The following is a 23,762-nucleotide window of genomic DNA, read 5'->3' as shown; positions in this document are numbered from 1 at the left end:
CTAGAACCGGCGCCCATATGGGATCCCGGGGCGCATTCAAGTCGAGGACTTTAGCTGCCAGGCCACGCCGCCGGGCCCTGTCCAAGCCTGTTTTAATGGTAGAAAAATTATATTTAATATTTTATCAAGCTGCAGTGTGCTAATATTTAGCTAGGGTAGTTTGTGAAAATTGTGTCGTATGTTCCTCTTATTAAGATGTCTTCTCTAACAAACATCACTTAGGGGTACAGCACACATTTTCTGAAATCAAAGCAGTATTTTTAACTAGAAGAACTAGGAAAGCTGTCATTTAATTCAAGCAAATGGAGAAAGACATAAGGATAAAATACATTTTTAAGTTTTTATAACAAAGGACTCACAAACATGTTTTTGCAATCTTTAACCCCACACAACACCAAATGTAACATTTTGTTGAGTCTAAATTCCAGACTCCTTTTTCTCAGAGGTGTTTACCAACCAAGAAAACCTGTGACCTGGTCTGATCATACTTACGACTTTTTTTTTTTTGTCAGGAAACCCAGTGAAATTCATCTCTAGTTCTTTTTCAATATGTTACTGATACATCATTCATTTATGCATAAAATCGATGGAGCTTATTCGTTTCATAGCAATAAGCAGGGTTTTACTCTCTGCTCTCATTTCCTTTTTACTCAGACTTTATCTAAGTGCCAGAATTAGTTCTGGAATCTTCTGATTCGGACATCTTCAAACTGTTCATGAAAATGTCTGTATAACGAAAAAAAATGTGCATGGTTTAAAAAAATTGCACCAGAATAAACTTACTTTCATTCCATTTTCTCACACTTTTAGAAGTACCCTTTGAGTATATCCGTATATTCAACCTCATCACCAGAAAATATAAAAGTGACATTGCAAAAGCCAATGACAGTTATGATTAGTTATACAAAGGGAAATTTATGCTTATTGAAGTTAGCAAAGCTTTCACCAGGTAAATTTATGTATGCAAATCCCTTGGCAATATAATTCATCTGCCACTAGTTACTAGATGTGAACTGGGACATATGCTTATCAGATTATGCTAAATCCCTTTATGTTCTTTTTTTCAGGAAAAGCTTTATTTCAGATTACTGTAAATTGCATATGGAATGTATCTGGTGGTATATTAAGGTCAGAATAAGAAGGATGCAAAGAGACATTTATCACAAACTGAAACACCATGAATAAGTATGCCTTTTAGTTTTAATGCAATTTTACTGAGTTCATTAGCATATTATTGCTTCTTTAAAGTACCATTCTATGTTTCAGAAAAAAAATATCAAATTTTCACTTCTGAGAAACTGTTGCTAATTCAAATAAAGGCAACATTATTTTCAAATTATTATCTTAATACTAAATTTTACTCGCGATTTATTGTATTTCACTAAATTACACGGGGAATTCATATGAGCTGGCCATCACATCTACATTATAAAATATCCTAGTAATACATACATAAATGTGAGAAATTGTGCATAACATCCAACTCTCAGTTTCACATAATGAAAGCTAGCGAACGAGGCTATGAAAGCAATTGCTGTTAGTTATGCTCAAGATGTTTGTACCTTGTCCCTCAAATGGTTAATAGCCTACCACTGAAAAAGACACTTTTTAAAAATCTCAAGCTAGTAATTTATTTGACTAGGAAGAATTGGATCAGGTTATGTTATTATCTACCTTATATTTATACTGGATTTATGATGTATCCAGTTTTATTCTGTGGTATACAAAGTGTTTTAACGAACTCCCAAGTAGCACTAAAAAACTGGAGTTACTTGAGGCTGGAAAAATGTTTGAGTTGAGTAGAACCTGAAATATAATCTGAAAACCACGGTTCCTCTTTATTTTATGTATATTTCAAGGGAAATTTAGTTCATATGTTTCTGGTTAATGTACACTTAGCTCATCAAGTGTGTTGTGCAAGAGTTGATTTCTAGGAAGCCTTTCTCTTTGCAAGGCATTCCCTCTGTGCAAGGAAGTCTATTCTGCCTGCATCAGATAATTGGAAAACTGGAGATGTTTCTGGCACAGTTTTTTTTAATTGTATCTGACTTCTTATTTTTATTTGTTGAGTGTTTTAAAAGCAACTTGTATTGCTGTTCTTATAAAATCAGTAAAGGAAAATAGCTGATATGCTAGAAACGACTTAATCAAACCCCACAAATTAGAAAAACAATTTGTGAATTTATGCTGCATTAAATTTGACTGCAAAATAGCTAACATATGTTAGAAGAAGTAATAGAAATAAACTTAACCAAAAGTTAAGCGATCTGATTTGTATCCTCTATTCTGTTATAAACTTTCTAGGAGATTTTAGAAAAATCTTATCTCTTATCTTTTGTTATGTTTTATCTTCATCTACAGAAGGCAGAGACTAAAAACAATCGGGTGTATAAAAACAGTTTTTAAAGGCCTAACTTGTGAGTTCAGCCTGTGTTTTATGAACATATATACATACATATGTACATACATATATACATACATATGTACACACATGCCAAAGTATCAGCTTTATCTCAAATGATATTCTTACTTCACTTAAATACTGTTATAGCAAGATACATGTTGGTCACAATTTAATTAGCTGAACTCCCATAAAAAGATTTCCTTTATGGTTTTTCTGCTAACCATTTGTGTAAAAAATTATATAAAAATGCCTGATACAGAAAGAATTGTGGGTTTTATTATTCGCATTTTTCTGGATTAAATTACAATTTCTACATATTACCATGTACAATGATTACATCAATAATTTTTATGTGAGAGTCACATAATAATGGTGATTCTAAGATACTGAAAGCTTAGCTTTATATTAGTTGTAGCAGGTCGCCCTATGCTGAATAAAAGGAAAAAAATATCCATATGGATTAAAGCAAGCATAGGTAAATAGGTAATATCTTGCTTACATCAAACACTGTTCCAAGTGTTTAGGGACTGGGTTACAAGTCATCCATCAGTAATCCAAGCTAATGGATGCATTGTTTCAAGGTTTATTTCAGAATCATGTCGCCAGTGGGAGGGACAAAGCGCTACCTGATCTGATCCTCATACTTTTACAGAAAGTGATACATGACTTCAACTTAATATCAGTGACAAAAGCAACTAACCCAGCTACTCACACACTTCCCAAGGGGGAGGAAGCAGACATTTGTCATGTGCCTAGGAAACAAATGAGTCATAAACAAAAAGCATTGTTAATGACTTCCACAGTCTCTCATCTCTCATCTCTCATCTTTCTCTCCACCCCCCCAACACACATACACACAATTTAAGTGATTTTTAGTATAGTAGGATAATTAACAGAAGAAACTTGACTAGTCAATCTTTTATTTTTTTTGAAAGTAGGAAATGAAAAGTATTTTTCTAAATAAAATGAATAAACATAAAATTAGATATCAACATTTATCCAACATGCTAAATTAGTGCATTCAATACTATATATGCTAGTATGTATATTATGCACAATACTGTATAATAGGAACACTACATATATTGCAACAAATGATTTTGTTATAGCTTTAAAGGTGGGGCTGACATTGTGGCATAGTAGGTAAAGTCACTGCAAGTGATGTTGGCATCCATATGGGTGCTGCTTACAGAGTCAGCTGCTACACTTCCCTTTCAACTCTGTGCTAATTTGGTAAAGCTGATACACAGAGTGAAGGAAAGACAGAGAGAATGATCTTCCATACTCCAGCGTCTGTTTAGTCCGTTCACACGGTCAGCTGAAGCTTCGTGAACCTTCTCTTTCTAACCCTCCTAACTCAGTCTTTCTGCCTTGACGTGTCTTCTTCACTTTTGTTATTTTCAATTGCAAAATACATTTATTCATTTTAAATCAAAAGTAAGTCACCCATGCTGTTTTTTGAGAATTTTATCTAAAGATCCTTAATAGTTATATATTGTTCAGACTATTTCAGAATTCAGTTTCTACAGAACCAAGTAACATTCTAAAATCTTCTCCTGCAATCTATGAAATGTTTTGAAAGGATCAGTGCACTTCCAAAAACTTGACTGTGGTGGAGGGAAGGATCCTGGCTCAGTGACATCCTGCTCCAATGATGTAAGGGATCAGTAACATGAAGAGCAAGCATTTGCTGTAGCTGTTAAGATCACTTGTGACACCCACATTCCACATGCCTAAATTTGATTCCTTACTCTGCTTCCATATGCAGTTATCTGATAATATGCAGCCTGGAAAGCAACAGGCAATGTTTCAAACACTTGGATCGCTGACCAGCATGTCATAGCCTTTGGCTGAATTCAATCTCATCTCCTAGGTTTAGCTTGATTAATCCCTGGCAATTTGTAGCATTTGGTATTAAATAATTGTTCTGAGATTCATTCCTTCTCTCTCTCTCTTTAAATGAACAAGAAATTTAAAAAAAAATTTAAAGTTACATAGTTTAAATAGTAGTTGAAAAATGTCATTATGCCTATGTGTAACTTTTTTGTTGGTACTGTTATGGTAGATACAGGTCCAAAGTAAGCCAATATTTAGTGAATTCCAATTTAACATATTCTGCTAGATTTCTCTCTTTGAAGACATGGAACATGTGCCACATCAACAAATCCAGAACTTTATATTAATTTGGGTGAAATTTAGAGGATTGAAGATGAAACACATGCCAAGTGGCTTGCATTGTATAAAATTATTTTTATATGTTTCATCTTACAAAATCCCTACAAATTTTGAGGGAAGAAGGTACTACAGTCACTGTAGTCCCCTTTGGATGATGGCTGAGGGTACACTAGCAGAAGCTGGAGTCAGGAGCAGCATCTCAGAGTAATACCAATCACTTTGATGTGGCACATGGACATCATAGTTGTAGGCTAAATGCCCAGTAACACAATGCCTTTATTTTGTTTTGTTTTGTTTTGTTTTGTCTTTTTATATCCATACAGTTCCTTATATGTATCACTCTTACATTTTCTTGCTTGTATGTATTTTTGTTGTTATTTAAAGCATCTTTTTGCTCACTTGAAGCTCATTTTAAATACTTGATCTTTGTGCGTATGTGTGTGGTGTGAGGGGAAACCACCTCTACTCTGAACAACCTCTTCAATTTCTGTCAACAACAAGCTTAAAGAGCTTACTTCCAAGGTATCACTTCAGTCATTGATAAAAATGCTAAGCAGTTTGTTGTATTGTTCATGCTGGCAGTATTAGAGAATGGATTTTGGATGGTTGTTATGTCAGTTTAAGGCTCATCATTATGGCTTTCAGAATTTTGCTCAGCTTTACTTGGTATAGACAGATGCGTCTGTTTCTTACATACCACAAATGTGATCCTATCTTATGTCATTGAAACTGTTTCCAGAACCCACCCATCTACAGTTTCAAAAACATGACTAGTAATGGACAAAATGATTAGCTATATAAATGCATATTTGTAGTCATACTTGAAAATGTATTTTGATAAACCTTGAAAAAAACCACAGAAATTTTGTGGACACAATTAATGAATGAGATAAGTGAACTCTGTCTTCATTTGTTCAGAATCATTGCTCAGATCTCGCCTGTTGGCATATGCAGAAATTATGCTTCGTTAATCCACTGAATACTGAGAGAAAGGTGGGACATCAGCAATTATCAGAAAGGGATTTTTCTCTTATTTTAATGTAAACTTGATCAAAGAGATGATAGAGTTGATATCTGATCATTCTCTGCCACTAGTACTCTGTTTTTGTACCAAACACACTATTTAGATTTCATATTTGTAAAATAATGTGTTCACAGAAATGCTTTTCTTTTTACTTTACAATTATCATACTTCAAGAGGGTAAGTTAAAGGTAGGCCAAACAATTACTTTTGTATACATTATACACACACTCCCACATATATATGTTAAAGATTTATTTATCTTTATTTGAAAAGCAGATTTTACAGGGAGAGAAAAGGAGAGAAAGATATCTTTCATTCTTCAAATACCTGCAATGGTTAGTGTTGACCCGATCAAAATCCAAGCACCAGGAGCTTCTTTCTGTGTATCCCTCAAGAGTTGGAACAATGTCAGCTGCTTTTCCAGACCATAGGCAAGGAGGTGGACCAGAAGCGGAGCATCCAGACACCAACTGGTGCCTGATGGAGATGCCAGCACTAGTGGTTGGAGGATTACTGGCCACAGTTGAAATATATTTTATGTGAATCTTCTAGCACATATTAATGAACATGAGAAACTATTGCTTCTCCATTTTTTAAATTAGTTTTATTAATATCAGAAATTCAAATTTGCAGAGAAAAAGAAAGATCCTCCATCTGCTGATTAACTCCCCAAGCAGTCGCCAGAGCTGGAGCTGATCCAATCCTGGAGACAGGAGCTTCCTGCAGGCATCCCGCGAGTGTCGAGGGTCCAAAGACCTCACCTCCCTCCCCACCACACTGTCTTACCAAGGTACAAGCAGGAGGCTGGTTGGGAAGTAGAGCAAGCAGGACACAACTCTCACCCACATGGGATCATGGGTGATACAAAGTGAGGATTTAACCACTAGGCTGTTACACTGGGCCCAAATGATTGCTTCTTGTAGTGTTACTCTGAATTGACTTTCAATTATTTGTTAGTCTGACTTTTGGTTGTAAAATCATGCTTTTATCTCACAAAATATATAAATATACCAGAAGTCTGTGAACTGGAAAATCATTTTTAACATATATCTTTGCCTCACAACTCCATGTTTGGGCTTCAGTATTTGAGACATACTGTTTGCTAAAATGTTAGATGCATCACACACCTCCTTTGTTGCTTTGTCAATAGACAAAAGTGAATTATCTTTATGCAGGGAATCATCACGACTTTTTAAAAGTACTTATCATGTGCACATTTAAAATTCAGTCTCTCCCAACTTCCCAAATTCTGAGCTCATATCTTTAAATAATAAATTCTATTTTTAAATAAGTTTCTGAAATCTATTCACCACTTTTAGGAATGAGAGAGAACATGTGAAAAGGAGAGGATGGGATGGTTAAGGTGAGGGGGATAAAGGTTCAAGAAAGGAAGGTAAAAAAGGAGGGAAGGGGTAAGGACAGTGACAGCGACCAAGTCAGACACTGGAAACAGCATTTAAGGAAGCATATCACTGGCCTGGGTATGGATAGACTGGGACTAGAACAGTTCTTCAAGCCACAAAATCTATGATAATCATTTACTTAGCAAGCTAGTTCTGATTTTAAATTTAATGAGGAAAAAAATCATGTGAATAAGTAATGTCATGTAAATGTGGTTTTTATTTCAACTTTGGTGTGTAAGCATATTTCTCGTGCAAAGAATTTATTTCCTCTCTGAGAGCTTTTCCTCATTTGAAGCATAGCTCCTACAAAACTGTGAGTATTTTTCTTTTACGAACTTTGACAGAAAAATTGGGGACTTTTTACCAATTAGACAATAAAAAAATAACTGTGCCTAGTTCTCGCTCTTACTTAGGGAAATCTCAGTTGGATTGTTTTCTGATTTCCTCAAGTTTATATGATCCTAATATATGCTCATTAATTCAGACACACTGAACATTTATTTTATTTACGATTTTTGTTCCCCAGAATTCTCAAGAGAGGCACATCTCAGCTTTATGAGTTGCTTGAGGATAAGTAGTTATGCAGCCATGCCCGGGTCGGCTTTGGTGTCACACATTCATAACACTGAACACTCAATCTACAGCCCACAGCAACACATCATGGTCACGATTTCAATCATGCAATGTCCTGTTGCAGTATTTCATGTCATACCTTTGAGACAGGCAATTCCTGATTAGCCCCTGGATTTCCCCTGCTTTTAATGTCTGGGCCCATTTGGCTGCTGACCTAGTATAAATGGGGATGGTGAGCATGTCTTTGGTCTGCTGTAGCTGCAGAGGGCTCTGAGCAGACATAAAACAGGCCTTCAGCCCTACAACATCTGAACAGTGTTTCCTGTCTGTAGTTCTCGTTTTTATACTTGGCATGAGCTGCAGTGACCTTTACCCTTTGCTTTAAAGGGATGCCTTTTATGGAGGTTAAGAGTGACTCGGCCCCCAAGCTTGCAAAGTCCTAGGCTCCCACTGAAAACCAACTGCACCATATGTGCGTAGTGCTATGAATGCTGATTTAGTGGTATGGGCAATAGTCCACAAGAACTGAGCATACTGAGATCACCGCAATTATGTGACTTGAAGATACTTGTGTACCCCACAGATTATTACCAGGATTATGGAAGTTGGGCTTTGGGCTGCACTTCTCTGTTGACTCAGCAGCATTGTGACCACATGAATTAATGATAACGTAGAAAGTACATTCTACGGCTACTTGTAACTGTTATTACTAAGGTCAAACATGAGACTTGTCTTGAAAACAGCACCTCAATCACTTGCCTTTGAATAAGTCACACATATTTAGTGTATCCACTCCATGAAAATTATAACTTCAAAAAATAATACAACAACTGTGTGCTTCTGAAGTATAGTCTACAAGAATGCTAATGAAAAAGCAAACATTTCTATTTGCATTTCTATGACATGATAATTTGTATATTTCTGGAAATGTTGCTGGACAAAATCCCTGGGAAGTAAATGCAATGGATACTAAATGAAGTAGCCTGACATTTGCAAAGCTGTATCATCACATTTTACAATGTGAAATTTTTGTTGAGTTTGCAAAGTATTCATTTATAATGAATTTCCTTAGTTCTGTTTTTAATACTAGTTAGCGGGATAGAAATAAAACTTTATTCATATTGGAAATTTCTGAAATTCTAGGTTAAAGTAGCTGTTATACTATTACCTTAGGAAAATAAAAATGCCATTACTTATTTTAACTGAAAATAAATTGTAGATCATGAAAAGGGATATTATTTTTATTCTCTTTATAATTCCCCTGTCCCTTAAGCAGAGCTCTTGAAATAATAATAGAAGTAGTCCTTGAGCTAATCACTTCACAGTGGCCAAATGCAGCTGCCTGCTGCAAATGAAGGAGCACAATGAATCATCATGGCTCTTCAGTTGATCCTCCCATTGACACTTTGGCTCACTTAATTAGCAGCCGCATCTGATCTTGAACACTCAAAGGGACAGGAATGAGGGTGCAGATTCATTATTGTCTAATAAGCTGTGTCATAAACCAAACTCTTGCATGGACCCAATAGGCTGTCAAAGCTGTGTTGTTCCAAACATATTTGTAGAAGTGAGTAATTGAATAGGAACGTTCATAATTGGTAAATCTCTAAAACTGAAAAAAGAAGTTAATGTTTTTTTCTGCTTAAATCTTGAACAATTTATGTTCAATAGCTTTCTGTTTGCTTTGACAAGGAAACTTCATCCTCCATGTATTTTTTTTTTCTTTTAGAAATATACATCCTGGAAATCGATACCTATATTCTTTTTAACTTGATTGGAGTAAATTATCCATATCCATGGTTAAGGGAAATCTCTCGATGCACGTATTAGGGGGCTTCAAAATGAGAAAATGGAATCAAAGGATAATAATTCTCCACAATCTTACAGAAGTCATCTCACATTTGCAGGAAATAAATGAAAACTTAATTTTTATTTTAAGGTTTAACCTAACAGATATTGTTCTTCTCTTAAAAAATAATCCTACAAATAAAAATATGTTTTGCATTCATGTGTTTCTATGTACTGTGCCTTAAAAGGAGTAGTTAAGCAGTGCTTTAATCTACAACACTTTGTAAGTAAAATAGGATAAAATTTAATGTGCAATGTAACATAATTTTTACAGTTTTTGCTTTCTTGTAATGGTCTTGACATGATTAAAATAATATCTAATATTACATGACTTAGTGTCATATATGGAAGTATTTTAAAACTTTTATTCTATCAGAAAAAATACCTATAAATCTAAGGAAGTTCTGTAAATTTTGAACGAATGCAAAAGTGAATTGCCTTGCATTATTGGGAAATCCAAACTCTTCCTTCAAAAGCCAACTTCAATATTTAAATTTCCAACATATAGATTCTTTAAGTACTTTGCTGCTTATAGGAAGCTCAGAGAAGAAGAAAAACAGCTTAATCAATATGCTCAATAAATGTTTGCTCACCTGATTGAGGGCAGGGCAAAAATAACCTCCAGTATTTCATGTCATTGACAGCAAGCCTTGGATACGTGGGCTTCTTACCTTTTTTAAAAGCCTTTTTGATATTCTTCCCTGATGATCTTTTCACATAAACAGATTTTAGTCCTTGGGTTAAACCTCAGCTGAAGAGTGAGAATAAAGGAGCAAATGCAAGATTTTAAATATTATTTTAGAAGAGTGATGCGGGCCCGGCACGATAGTTGTAGTGGTTAAGTCCTCGCCTTGAACACGCCAGGCTCGCATATGGGCGCCGGTTCTAATCCTGGCAGCCCCACTTCCCATCCAGCTCCCTGCTTGTGGCCTGGAGAAGCAGTCGAGGACGGCCCAATGCATTGGGGCCCTGCACCCACATGGGAGACCCAGAAGAGGAAGTTACTGGCTCCTGGCTTCAGATTGGCTCAGCTCCGGCCATTGTGGTCACTTGGGGAGTGAACCATCAGATGGAAGATCTTCCTCTCTGTCTCTCCTCTCTGTATATCTGCCTTTCCAATAAAAATAAGTAATTTTTTTAAATAAAGAAGAGTGATGCATAAATCCATGATGTTGCAGTGAGTATCCTTCAGCATTGCTTTTCATTATATGGCATATCACTTTAAAGAGGCATAATTTTATATTTTATTTATGAGGTCATCAGAGCGTCCCACATATGAGTGCCCCCCTCCTGTTTCAAGGAGGTTACAGTTGATTAATGAAATGATGTTTCTCTCTACCCTAGCTTATTACAGAAGAGTGTACTGTATATTATTGAGTGTCCCTGGATAAGTTGCTGATATCCTGGTTACATTTTGTTATAAAGCAGGAAAAACTTATTTTTTACTTTTCCTCACTGACACCAAACAATGGGGAATAGTAAAGGCCTTACCTTTATGCCATTAATCAAGCAGCAGTAGATTCTGTATGCTTGTTTTATGCTCTTATCACTTAACCTTTTCCAAGGTGTATTTAATACATATAGAACAGTAACCATTTTACATAATTAACCTTAAGCAAAACGAACAGTGCAGATCCTAGAAAATGATCCATAACAACCTCTAGGCAAAATTTTACAAGGTTTTGTCCTTTTCCTATATCTAACTAGTCTTTGCTCAAATACATCGTTCTGAGCCATTGATAATGCTTTATGTTTGGTCTTTCAGTAGTGTCCTTTAATTCTTCAATGCTTTTCTTAGCCTGGTTCAATGACTCTTCCAGCTTTTTCACTGTTTCAGTGTTAGTACATGAGATGTCTTCCAATTCTGAGACTCCTTCTTTTGCCTGACTCATTCTACTATTGGAGCTACCACTGAATTTTTAATTTGTTGCACTATGTTCTTCATTGCTAATAATTAAATTTGATTTTGTTTCAACGTTACCATTTCCTGTGTAACATATTCCTTAAATGCTTTGAACTCCTGTATCTGCTCATTGTTGTTTTTAAATAACTTTATAACATTTTTTAAAAATTATTTTCCCTAGTTTCTCATTGTCTTCCTCACTTATGTCTGAGGTTAATGTAGACTTCTGCATCATTGCAGGGGAGAAGTCAGTAGCCTTATTGTCTTTACGTCACTTCTTTCATTCTTGTTAATTGCAACTCTGATTAGTTAAATCCAGCAAGTTTGAGTCCTGGGCTTCCATGCTGTGCATCTAGCATGGTCTCCACAAACTTGGCCCTGTGACCCATGCCATGTCTGTACCACTGTCTACTCGGCCTTTCTCCCATTCCCACTTTTGACAGTACCCAGGATTATGGGTACATGACAGGGTTCCAGTGGTGCTGATACATGGATAGTTGTGTTTTGTCTTATCTTGTTTTGTCTTGTTTTGTTTTGTGTTTTTCTATTCTTTCTGAAACCTGCTGAAAGTTAGGTCTTGCAGCAACCCAACCTTATTTGGATGCAACCCTTGAAGTGCCAAGTCAATGTTGTTTTTTCAGTGGGACCAGTGCAATGCATTGAGCTAGAAGTAAGTGCTCCCTTGGCTTAGCACATGCATAGCCTGCTGTTGTCCCTTCCCCATAGCCTTTTTCAGGGTACAATAGCACTCCATGTGGCATTGTTTGGGGATCTGGGCCATGAAATCCACACTGTTCCCACAACCAAATACTTGGGCTCAGCCACTCTGCTTCTGCTCATGATCAGATTAAACAAATCAGCAGGACATAAAGTTCTATGGATGGATTTACCTCTGGAGTTCCCAGTGAATTCCCCTTCCTGCCTAGCTGTTGGTGGAGCTCTGATAGTCACTGGGTTTCTGTTCTGGAGAGGATGGTACCCAATTTCACTATTGGTGGAAGTGTAGGCTAATAATGCATGGGGAAAGTCTATATAGAAGATGCTAACATACCTAAAAACTGATCTACGATATGACTCATCTCTCTCACTCCTGGAAATATATCCAAATGAAACAAAATGTATGAGAAAGTGTCTCGTAATCACATATTATAGCAACACAATCTACAATAGTGATGACCCATCAAAACAGGAATGAATCAAGGAACGGCGGTCCATTTACTCCATGGAATATTACTCACCCATCACAATGAGTGATATTCTACCAATTGCTACAAGATGGCTTCCAATTGAGATCATCTTGCTCAATTCAATATGTCAGTCCCAAAGGACAAACATCATGTTCTTTGTGATATAAGGCAACATTCATGCAAAATACAAGATGACTAGATATATACATTAGCATTTACATATGTTTATTCTCATAGATTAACCGTTTAATGGAGGCTAACATACTGAGAAGTGAAGATACATTGCAGTACAGTCTCTACTCCTGAATAAAAGAGGGACTACCAATGAAACTGTTAAATATAAGTTGACAATAAAATGATCTTTCTATCATTGTCTATACCTACAAAGTCATGATACACTTAAATAGCAGAACATTGGACTTGTGCCTGTTGTTGAAGGAGTATACTATTATAAGAATATAGGGCGGAACACTGAAGGGGGGATGAGGAGTGTAGAAGAGGAATTCTCTTGGTCTGTGGAACTGCATCATGAAAAACATTTTTTAAGACAAACTTAGGATGGCTTTGCTTCAGTTTAATTTGATTCAGCCTCAACATAAGGTATTCTTCAATTAAAATAGAAACTCATAATTCGCAACTGAGTTTTCAGACACAGAGAATGGTAGCTGACAGGAGAACCATCAGCTGTTATGGTGTCAACAAACAGAAACACCCCATTTTCACTGCTAAGGCCTATCACTGTGTGTTTTGAGATAGGTTTTGATTTGATCTTCTGTGAGAAATTCAAAATTGTTAAATAGAAGAGGCAAGGATATTCTCCCTATTGTCCAATCTGTTGAAATATTGTTACTGCAAAGCATAAAGTAAAAGATAGTTTATAACTGAATTGCTAGGCCCTGAGAAGTGGGAAAATAGAACTGTAGCATCAGAAGTGGAAAAATGCAAAATTAAGTGTAAATGTAGTGGAGACATTCCAGAGTGTACCACTTTACAGTTTTTTTATTTTATTATTTCATGTTATTTTACTTCAGGCTGTTCTGCTGAACACAGAATTTAGAAATATTACTTAAACATGTAATTATAAGATTTTTTATTTTTTCCTTATGTTGTGATAAGAAATAAAAATCTATCAATGAAACAAAGATGCAAACAAAAATTCATGAGGTATATTTTATAAATACATCTGTTTGTAAGCAAGAGCAATATTTTTTTTAGCAATTAAGAAGCTATTAGGATCTAATTAACTACAGATCGTGAAAAGCTAACTTTAGTTTAATGCTATTGACTAGTGGCAAAGCCAGCTATACCTGAGACCTTTCATTTACAAATATCAATTTTTATTGGCCTTTATATGACAAGCTATTTTACAGAGACATGAATAAACAAGACTTATTTTTTTTTGCTTTTTTTGGCTTATGCACAATCTAGTTCATATAAATTGACAATGAGGAAAATAAAAAATATAGAAATATAGAGAAAATATAAATTCTGAACCATGGTTAATAAATAATTAAATGCAATTCAACCAAAAATATGACTCTTTCCCTCTGTAACTGGTATAGATTTTTTAAAGGGGTTTGCCTCTTATCAGTAAAGCATGTTGAAAAGATTATTTATATACTATGCTAATAATGTATATGCTAGGATAATACCCATGGCAGCAATCTAGACTATTTATGAATATCTGAAATATAATCTTGCCTTTGGCCCAAGGATTTACTTTATAAACGCTCTGAAAGTAAATACACTTGATTTGCTGTAAGAGCAATCTATAATTGCAAAATAATGAAAACAAACAATATAACAATAACAGAATTGCTAATTACATTTTATGATATATAAATGGTGTGGTATTATTTGACAAAAAATTGTATTTGTAGAAACAGTAAGGATCTATATGAGAAAGGCTTTAAAATTCTGATGAAATAAATCAAACAGGAACTGAATGATTTAAAAGACATTCAATCTTGATAGGGAGGAAGACCTCACACTGTTTAGACATCAATTTTGCCTAAATTTCTAGCTGCAGCACAACCTAATCTAAAGCTAAGCAAGTTTGTTTTGGATATCAGCAAGCAATATCTAAGACTCAAATGAGCCCAGAGGATGTTGAAGAAGAGTAGACCTAGAGAACAAACCTTACATGATTTGCATGTTTACTGTAAAGCTATGGTAATAATGATACTGGGATACTAGAAAAAGAATAGGCAAATAGAATAATGGAAGAATATTGTGAGCCTGGAAATATGCCTATATCAGTATAACCTCCTAACAACTGAAAAAGAAACAAAGGCAATCAATGATGGAAAGAGATAATCTTTTCAACATATAATACTCCAGGATTGAATATATTAATGAAAAATATGAAAGAGTTTACAAAAATGTTAGACATACCAGAAAAATTAACCTAAAATTAATCATATAATTAATTGAAAAATGAAAAGCAATAAAACTTAGAGAAGACATAAAAGAAAATCTAAATGATCATGGGACTGACAATTACATTTTAGGTACAACACAAATGCACAATTCATAAAAGAACTTAATGCTAAGCTGAATTTCATTAAAATTTTAAAAAAATGCATTCTCTTAGAGACACCCTCTAGAAAATGTAACATAAGCCATACACTGGGGAGAAATATTTGCAGAAGACACACCTGAAAAGGGACTGTTAGAAAGAAATATAGTGAGAATTCATAAAACTCTGAACAAAGAACTGAAAAGGGGTGTTATATCTCCTTAAAGGACACATACATATGACAAATGAACATATGAAAAGAAACTTCTCATCATGCCCCCTTTGGACTATATAAACTAAAACACTGAGATACCAATGCACACCTCTTTGACCAGAAATTGGCAGCACAGATGTTGGCAAGATTACACAGCAACGGCAACTCCTGTTCATTGCTGATGAGAAAACAAAATAATACAACTGCTTCGGAAGAAAGTTTGGCAGTCATGCATCAAAGTAAACATGCTTGAAACATATATCCAACGATATTCCTCAGTATTTACCAGAAGGAGCTGAAAATGCACATTCACACAAAAACCTAGACATATTTATTATAGCAGGTTTAATTATATTTGCCAAACATCAAAGCAATCAAAACATTCTTACACAGGTGAGTGCATAAAGAATGACTCATTTGGACAATAGAACATTATTCAATCATAAAAAAAAGCAATCAAACCTAAAACTACACAAAATAAATTTAAATGTAAACAACTAAATAAGTGAAGCAAATTTATCATGGCTACATACCACACAATTCAACTATACAACCTACTTTAAAGAGGCAAACTGATGAAGACAACATGAAGACCAGTGATTGTCAGAGTTTAAAGAGGTTTCCATAACACAAAGGGATGTATAAACAGAGAACAGTGACGTTTTACAGCAATGAAAATACTCCGTTTGACGTATAATCTGCAGTGGTAGATGCATATCAGTATACATTTAACCAGTGTTATAGAATGCATCAAGATGGTGGAATAGGATAAGGACACATTTAAGCAGATGGAGAAACATTAGTTAGTGTGAAACAGAGAGGGCACATTCCAGGAAATAGCAGAGGACAGAACAATAATGGGTGGGGGGACCTGGAGACTGACAGACAGGGGAAAGCAGCAGACACAATGGTGCATTGTTGCAGTGACCCATACCCCAGAGGTATTCAGCAAGTGGCGAAGATCTGAATTGCACTGGTAGCCAGAACTCCACAGGCCACAAGGCGGGAAGGGAAGTTCAATGGGAGCTCAGGAGGTGAACTCAAAGAACTGCCTAGTCTGTTTGATTTGACCAGGACAGCGTCAGGGCAGCAGGACTCAGACAGGTGGTGGCAGAACAGGGTGAATTTCACAGCCTGGTCTGCCCCCTAGAGCTGAGGTGGGTACCATTTTGTGTAGAAAGACAAAGGTTATGGAACAGGATTGTGCATGCACTGTGTTGGGAGTGAACACATTTCTAGCTTAGTGAACTGCAACAACCTGGCATCCTACAGGTCCCACCTAGAAAAGGTCCAGGTAGCCCTCAGACTTGACAGCCAGCAGATCAAGAACCCTAGTAGAAGCACGTCAGGCACCATTTTGTACAATGTAGCAAAGAAAAGTGTTAAGACTCCAGGGACAATAGCTGTACACACACTGAGCTGGGCGTGAACTTACTGAGCTCAGTGCATTGCACTGGTACCACAGGGAAAATAATGCCTACTATGGCGTCATACAATCAAAACAGGTCCATGTGGCCCCGAGACCTAGCAACCAATAGGCTCCAGCCAGATCAGTACCACCAACAACCTAGCTACATAGCACACCCGGTGTCTCCCTAATCTTGGGAACTGCTTGAACCAGAAGTGAGAGAAAGGTTGCACGGACAATGGTGCAGCCTCAGCATGGAATCACCGGATGTGGAAAGTGGTTAAGCCAGGATTTGAGGCTACGGAGACCATGGTGGAAGTGTAACATAAGAACCCAGACCTGGAACTTGCTGGAGGGAGTGGCACAAGTGACTGCAAACAAAGAGCCATGTACCAACCACAATAAGTACAATCGAATTGTACAGCTGTGAGTGACACAGCTTAGAAACCTGCCCCAAGAAGAAGAATCTGGCTAACCAGAAGTACAATGATCAAGAGCAAAAGAAGAGACAGAGGCACAATGAATATTAATAAAGATGCCCCTTCCAATGAGCAAAACTCTTCAATCAAACGTCTAGTGGATTGGATTAAAAAACAAAACCCATTATTTGTTGTCTAGAAGAGATATATCTTACCAACAAAGATCAGCGGAAGGTATATCTCATGGATTTGATTTTTTTTTAGTTTTTTGTCAAAACTCTTATTAAATTCTTAACTGACTCATAGATCATACAGTAGCATCATTTTCTTCAAGAAGGTTCTGGATTTTCTTTTTCATTTCCTCAGTGACACATTATATTCATTCGGTATCATGTTATTTCACTTTGTGGCATTTTTAATTTTTATTCCTGTTGATGTTTTTTTGTGGCTTTTTATTTAATGGAATGTATAGTAACTGTGAAATGGAGACTATTATATCCAGATATGAGGATACAATGCAGTGTTTATCTACTTCCAGATCAAAGATGGACTCCCAAGGAAAGTGTTAACTGTATCTTGACAATAGGATGCTGGAGTCTCTGTCATTGTCCATGCACACAGTGTTGGACTTGAGATTTTTTTTTTAAAGATTTATTCATTTTATTACAGCCAGATATATACAGAGGAGAGACAGAGAGGAAGATCTTCCGTCCGATGATTCACTCCCCAAGTGAGCCGCAACGGGCCGATGCGCGCCGATCCGATGCCGGGAACCAGGAACCTCTTCCAGGTCTCCCACGCGGGTGCAGTGTCCCAATGCATTGGGCCGTCCTCAACTGCTTTCCCAGGCCACAAGCAGGGAGCTGGATGGGAAGTGGAGCTTCCGGGATTAGAACTGGCGCCCATATGGGATCCCGGGGTTTTCAAGGGGAGGACTTTAGCTGCTAGGCCACGCCGCCGGGCCCTGGACTTGAGATTTTTTAATGAAGAACTATATTATAGTAATAACATAGGGAACTCAGTGGGGGGAAGGGTACTTGTGGAGGGGAGAAGGGAAATCCCAGGGTTTATTGAACTGTAATATAAAGTGATAAAAAAGTAATAAAAGAAAAAAGCATGTACATAATAATTGGAAACTTGTAAACTATGGCCTTTGTTAATGGTGTGTCAGTTTAAGTTTGTGGTTTGCATCAAGTGAAATATTTTGGTAGGGAAATTTGTTAAAGGGATGATATGCATGAGGTATATTGAAAATGTGCGTATCTTCTAACTTTATGGTAAGCCTGAAACTTATTTGTAATTGATGTAGTAATCAGCAATCTGATTTCACTACCAGGCTTCTAAGAGTCCAATTCACAGAGGCAAGTCTAGATGTGAACCCTTTTAAATCTGCCTCAGTTGCAGTTATCACATCCAGAGTCATACTTTTCATGGGGAATATTACCTTTATTTTGAGATGTGTTTATTTATTTGAAAGATTTACAAAAAAAGGAGACACAGAGTTCTTGCATCTGCCAATTAAGTCTGCAAATGGTCACAACAGTCAAGAGACAGAAAATTCATTCAGATCTCCTAAGTGGGTGCAAGGGACCAAGCACTTGGGTCCTCGTCCAACACCTTTTCCAGATGCAGCAACAAGGTGCTGGAGCATTCAGGACTCAAACCTGTCTTGATGTTCAAAATTTAGTTTTAGTTAAACATTTATCTTGGGTAAATGACTAATGACTTCAAAATCCAGCATTTCATTAGGTTCTGCACATTCATGATTGCTTCTTCAAAGAATCAAAGAATCAAACTTCTAAACATGTTTTCATAGATAACTGTATGGTCCCAATTGTCATGCACTCCTCTAAAGACAGGTTCATTTCTTGTGTGTGCATTTGTGTGAATGATTTGAAGAACACATTTTATTTTTTAGAGTAATGTAATATGGCTAGATATTTGAAAGATGCTGCAAACAGATGTATTCAGAAAACAGACTATATGACTCAAATAAATTTATCTAGAGCTTGTGATTGCAACAGCAACAGAAACAAAAAAAATACTTTAGGTGAGCTAAAAGGAAGAGTGAAAGCCCATCAGGCTGAGCTGACAGTCTGAGGTCAAATACTTGTCTAATGGTAAAGACAATCTGTTCTGCTTTTTCCCATTTCTGTTTACAGCGCAGGCATTCCCAAGTTTCTACTTGAGAAACTTCACTGCTTATAATCTCATAGTTAGCTACATAAATAACATGACAGAAAAGAGTTTAATTTTGAAAGTTATGATAGTGAAGGTTCACCGTCTGCTTCTGTAACAAATGCAATGTTTAATTGTTCACAACCTGCTTAGGAAGCCTCCTAGCTTGAAAGATTTATAACAGCATATAGAATTGTCAGCAGGAAGAAACACCAGGACTCATTAGTTAGTTCCCCAACTTCTATGCAGGACTGGATCCAAGCCTACCCCAGCATATGGGCAGCCTTAGGAAAGAACGCTCAGCAGATAATTTCCATACCTAGTTCAGGGCCTTGAAATGTCAGTTGTCAAAAAAAAAAAAAAAAGATTTTATTAGATCTGATGTCTATTGTTTTATTACGTTTACAAAACCTAACTGTAGCTGATTTTTATCGCTATTATAAAAGTAGATGCAAGCTTCTGAAAAAAATTTTGAGTAAGGTGAGTTTCAATGAATGTTGTTACTTTTGCCTTTTGACCGGAGACACTCTGAAAGTTATGAACTACAAATAGTGTCAGATGGTAACAATTCCTTAGTTTCATTTATCTAATCTCTCTTATGTTAGTTACTGAAAGCTTTATTTCCAAGATTACAGATTGTGATATTAAATGTAATTTTTAAAGTACAGATAATACTCCTGCTTCTCCAAGGATATGACTCAATGTACATGTGGTCGTTCATCTAGAAAGGAAAGACCTTCAATCTTTCAGAAACTGAAACAGATACTATATATTAACAGGACTCAGTCTTACAGAAATAAAGGAATGACTTTCTTCAAAACAAGCATATTGCTCATGTGTAAATGTTAAAGGTAGATTTAACACATTGAAACCCTAAATACTCTACTGGTTTCTCTGAGTGAAAAATCCTTGTTTCAAATGTCAATATCACCTTTGGTTGTATCCTGATAGCTGCTTGGTGGACCACATATAGAAAATATTGCATCTAGATGGCATTTGTCAAAAAAATCTCTTGCATCAAAAGAAGGGAAAATATGATGATTAATGTATTTAAGGCATTTAGTCACTCAAGATCCCTCACACTGATTTATTCTTCTGTGACAGCTCATCACTGCCATTTCTGTTTATCATTATTCTGTTTATCATTATTCGCATCTCCGCTGGTCTGTGCTATACTACCACATAGAAACTCTCTTTCTATTTTTCAAAGCAAGGATAGATAATGATGATGTGCTACATATTTTGAAAATAAAACAAAACCAGGAAATGGACATTTTGGCTTGTGATTAAGGAGTTTAAACACTGTCTCTCTGAAGAAATCTAAGCAGAAGAAAACTTGAATGTTTTTACCAGAAAAATATGTTAAATATTTGAACTGATATATATGCTTGGACATTATGAAATATCACAATGTGTGTCTGTGTGGGAGTCATCATAAGATATCTCATAAATATGTATAATTTATGCATATCAGTTAAATAATTTGAAAAAATGAAGGAAACATATTGGCTTCTCCACACTTGTCGAAACAAAACAAATGAAAAATTGTAAATGTTGATGTTAATAATATGTTTTGGCATACAAATATTAGTATGCATTAATAATTTATAAAAATTGATGAGCATATATATTCCCTTAGATACTTTTTAGACTTATATCTAGAGTTTATTCATTTTGCTTAGCCAAAGCTTTTTGTACAATGATTAGTAACTAATTATCCCCTAATTCAATAGTAAGCAATGATATATTACACACTTAAATATTTTCCAGACAACAGATATCATTCTAAGTGCTCTTATCATAATAAAGCAGACATTAAAAATTCGAGGCTTGGAAAAGATGATCCCCTGAAAAGAATGTAAAAATTGGGGTCCTTATTGTATGTTGTCAAAAGGAGAAACCAAAGAATTATTCTCCCCCAGTATGCATGGCCACCATGATGCTCTCACATTCTGAATCCAGACGTAACATGACTTACTTGAACACTTGTGACACAAGCAGAGACCTCAAAAGTGCTTATACCTTTAGTGCTATTGGATCCAGTGACCAGACCAGATGCTCCAGATTTTCAACTCTGCAGTAAAACACAGGTCACTCACTTTTACCTCACACCCAAACCACCCAAATCGCATGAATAATATTTATGTGCATAGGGTTATCATGTACAAGGCTGCGATCAACTTTGAGACCAATGGACAAAGTCACCTTCATGGGTGACTTCAGGGGACGATGTCAAATTTGTTTATTTATAGATTTTTATAATTAAGATGATGAGGTAATGGAAGTCACATGAGTAAAGTTATTACGATATTTTTAAAACAGCAAGAAATGTTATCTCAATGCTTCCAGATGCATTTTCATAACTTGCTGATTACAGTTGTAAGTAAATAATATGTGCATTGAAATAAATAATTGTTCATCATCCAGCAAGATTTTTCTCTGGAACATCTGTAAAAAAGATATGGTGATAACAATAAATAAATCTTGCTAAAAAAGATTTATATGATGAAAAAAATCTATTTATGCTTGTTTCCTTAAGTGCCATCATAAAAAGTATATGAAGATCACTCTGACAAGAACACATTAAATATGAGTGGGCCTGGCACAGTAGCCAAGTGGCTAAAGTCCTTGCCTTTTAAGCGCTGGGATCCTATACTGGGTGCAGGTTTGTGTCCTGACTGCTCCACTTCCTTTCCAGCTCCATGTTTGTGGCCTGGAAAGGCAATAGAGGATGAGCCAAAGCCCTGGGACCCTGTATCCGCTTGGGGGACCTGGAAGAAGCTTCAGGCTCCTCATTTTGGATTGGTTCAATTCTGACTATTGCAACCACTTGGGTAGTGAACCAGCAGATGGAGGATATTACTGTTTTTCCTTCTCTCTGTAAATCTGCCTTTCCAATAAAAATAAATCTTTAAAAAAAATGAGCACATGTATGGTTAAATGGTTCAAATGTGTTTAGAGATGTAATTACTGAGATAATTCAAGATAAAATATTTTCTTTATAGTGTAGATGTTGCATATGTGTGTGTCTCAGTAATCTTTTAAAATTGGCTACAGTTAATAATACATCACTGACAAAATCTAAATTTAGCAATAAAACCAGTGTAACCCCACTAACAAGCCTCAATACTCAAGTTGTTAGCTATTAAAAATTAGACATTTTGATTATTTAGTTTGCTAAAAATACAGCATGTAGATCTAGAATATGTCTGATATTCAAACAGGCAACTTTTGGGAGCATGGAGAGATGGGCTGATAAGAAGGAAATGTACTTTTGCATAAAGGTTTTCACTTGCATCTGTGTGCATTCAAATATCAAACATTATTTATAAGAAATTTGGACTGCTTACATTGTTTACTTAAGTACCTATTTTAGTGTATAAATCTTACAGAAATGTGGGAGTGTATGGTTCTGTTTAGTACGGATTAAAACCAACTAAAATCCTTACAGGCCCACAGACATATCTGACACTGACCAGAGCTGTCCTAATTCATAAGTTATATGTAGAATTCTTATTCTTTTATGTAGCACACAGTTTTAAATCCCATGGAAATGTGCCATGAGCAAGGACAGCAATACATATACAGAACTGAATTATAGGAAAACCATTATTTCTATGCACTATTGCAAATAATTTTCTACTTAATTCCCTCATATAATTTTAATTTTCACTTGGACATGTGGATGACTGATGATGTACAAAGTTTTCAGTCATGAATACACAGATGCAGATATATCTGAAACAAGAATAAAGTAAACTGGATGGCCTCCTTTGAAATCCAATTGCAACTTTCATCTTTGTCACAAAATAAGCACAACATTTAGCAAGACTGGAAGCTTTGATTTCAGTCAGATCCGAGTTGGCATAGACTCACCTTGAGAGGCTCAAGATCAGCAGCAGCGCAGCCCTGGAAGGCTCCTCTTGCTAAATTTAACTTTTCCAGTGTCGAAGGAACGAGATGAACCTGGGTGGAAATGGTCTCAGGATCAAGGAGAGGAAGCAACGGGCTCAGTCAGCTTATCAGATATGTGACAGTATTTGAGAAACTTTGTGAAAAATGGAAGCAAAGGGTAGATTGGTTTTTGGTGCAGAAAATTCAAGTATTGTTTTTTGAATATGTCTGTTCCATGGACATTATTTGGAGATCTCATATAAAAGATCAAGGGATCTTAAAATTAGCCTTTAAATAAGAGGTACAGAGTGCATATTAGTTTCAATCTTCCTGAAAATCTGAAAGACAAATGATTTCCTCTCTTTTGTTTTTTTCTCAGGGACCATTTTGCATATATATATATGCATATAGATGCATATATGTATACACGTGTACATATATGTAAGTATACATGTGAAAATATATACTTGAGCATAATAAAAACAGTAAATAAAAATTAAAATTTATATGTGTATATACATATATTTGAGTGTAATAATAAAAACAGCAGAGACATATAACAATGTTGCATTTCTATGATCAAAATATTGGATTTGCAGGTTATTTTCAATGTT

The sequence above is a fragment of the Ochotona princeps genome, chromosome 3 (assembly GCF_030435755.1).
Source record: "Ochotona princeps isolate mOchPri1 chromosome 3, mOchPri1.hap1, whole genome shotgun sequence".
NCBI classification, from domain to species: domain Eukaryota; kingdom Metazoa; phylum Chordata; class Mammalia; order Lagomorpha; family Ochotonidae; genus Ochotona; species Ochotona princeps.
Note: the sequence above shows the minus strand (reverse complement) of the source record.